Source organism: Halyomorpha halys, unplaced genomic scaffold (assembly GCF_000696795.3).
Source record: "Halyomorpha halys isolate HHAL.00 unplaced genomic scaffold, Hhal_1.1 Scaffold206.1, whole genome shotgun sequence".
Lineage (NCBI taxonomy): Eukaryota > Metazoa > Arthropoda > Insecta > Hemiptera > Pentatomidae > Halyomorpha > Halyomorpha halys.
The window spans coordinates 120,344-122,599 of record NW_027108531.1 but is presented as its reverse complement, the minus strand read 5'-3'; positions in this window follow the sequence as shown (position 1 = coordinate 122,599).

Below are 2,256 nucleotides of genomic sequence, written 5' to 3'. Positions count from 1 at the left end.
TTAATATTAAATGTATATAAATGTTTACGAGGATTTCCTCGTCTTTGGCCTTGTGAGTATAGTCTTCCGAATATATATTTTTGACTATTTTACGCCTTAAGTATGCTAACATAAAAATAATTATATATATGTATACAAATATTGGATAGTAAATTAGTTTTATTGCATAAATTCATTTTTTTTTTTTCAAAAGCTTGGAACATTAATTTTGAAAAATATGTTTGCATTATAAATTGCTTATACTCCATGTTGAATTAATTTTAGATGTGACATCACATAATCTGTACACTGGTTTAACTGTAACATCTTTACAAATACACTATAAGATTGACCAAATAAGTTAAGCTTTTATTAAAATATAACTTTAAATAAAAAAAAATAATATATATATTTAAAAAAAATTAATGAATACTTAGATTTGTGTATTAATAATTCTGTTAAATCATGTTCAGTGGAACTTTTTTTTTATCTAAACAGTTATTGGCACATCTCATTTTAGTTTTTGTTTAAATTAAGTTAAATACATATCTTATTGTATCGAACACTTTTATATTAATTTGACTAGAAATTTGAAAATTTTAAATCTAAAAAAATTAATTTTATAAACAAGGAGTTAACAAAGTGAAGCATCATAAGAAGTTACTGAGTATTATTTTTTTATTTTGTTTAATTAAAGTTTAATATTTCATTTAATTATTATTTACGAGTCAATTGTAGAGCGGAGTAAATCTTACCCAGTGTATCATGTATATATTCCATATGTGTGAATTGTAAAAAATAAAAAAATAATAAAATTAATTGTACATTATATCGTTACACTCTCTTGTAAAGAATTTTAGTGGATCAATTTGTTACTGGAGCCGTTAAAATATTAAATGCCAAAGAAATTATTATTTCCCGCACGATTGCAATTAGTCAACGTCACCCTTATTAATAATATTCTCCATCGTTAAAATAAATCAAATAAATAAATCTTGTTCTTTTATATTATCGTTAAAAGTTAGTAATATTTGCGGTTTTGTATTAGCCGAGGAGAATTTGTAAATAGCATTCTAATCACTTTTGTCATTGTACAATAATAATGACACATTGGAAAAATATTGGTATTTTTCTATTTTTGGCATTTCCATATAGATGTAGGTTACCATCGTTAGATATATCGACATTCCAGTTTTTACAGTTTACATATGCTGTTTGTGTTGTCTGTAATTGTGTCTTAAAAGAACTTACATTTTTTTTATGTATAGTTACGTGATAACGTGTTGTATTCTCTTTCGCACTGATAAAATATCGCATAGCTTTTTATAGTTATGTCGATACAGTAATGTTTATTACCAAATAATCGAATCCTATTTATTCCCTTAATAAGTTCTGTACATTCCCTTTTATTTCCTAAATGGACTGTTGTTATTAAATCCAGCTTTATTTTAAGAAAGTACCTTAAACTAAAATCTTTAATCGAATAAATATGAATAACGATCCTTTTTGTTTTTTTAAAAATATAGCTTTCAAAATATTGAAGGCGCTATCGTTTATTTAATTATACATTATAGCACTATCACAATCATCTACATTTTGCTCCTAAGGAACTGCAATATATTTTGCAGTTTATTTTATTTTTAATCTGAAATATAATATTTGTATTCCTGGTTGTGATGCTTTGAGTATTTGTATAATGAAGTGATTTATTTTATATATGTGTATGTATATTTTTAAAAGTATGTATATTGTGAAAATTCTGTATGGATCTTTACTTGATAACGATAACGTATGTATAAATAAAAAAAATAACTGTTGGGAAGTTTACCTGTTTTGTTCTTAATACATTTCTGTAAAATTATATCTACTGCTTTTTTTTCTTCCTTATATTACCTTAAATTTTTTTATTATAGTTAAGTTATATTAATCATGATAATTGGGGGATGTGGTCAAAATATAACACAAATAAGTTGAAGTAACTTATTTAATTGTGCCAACGTTTCGGCCAGAATTTCTAGCCTTCTTCAGGGCTAAGAACAGAACAAGATAACAACCAATGAATAAAGAAAATAAAAAATAAAATATAAACAGAATAACATAAAGTAAATAACTGTACCGAATGGAATTAATAAAATTAAAGTGATGAAAGAAGTGGAAAATAAAATGTATACATAGGTAATTGAAAAAGTAGGTAGAATAACATAGTTAAGGAAATAAAATAAAAATTGAAGTTATATAATGCAGAGGAATATGGATATTTTAGTTTATTAATAATTT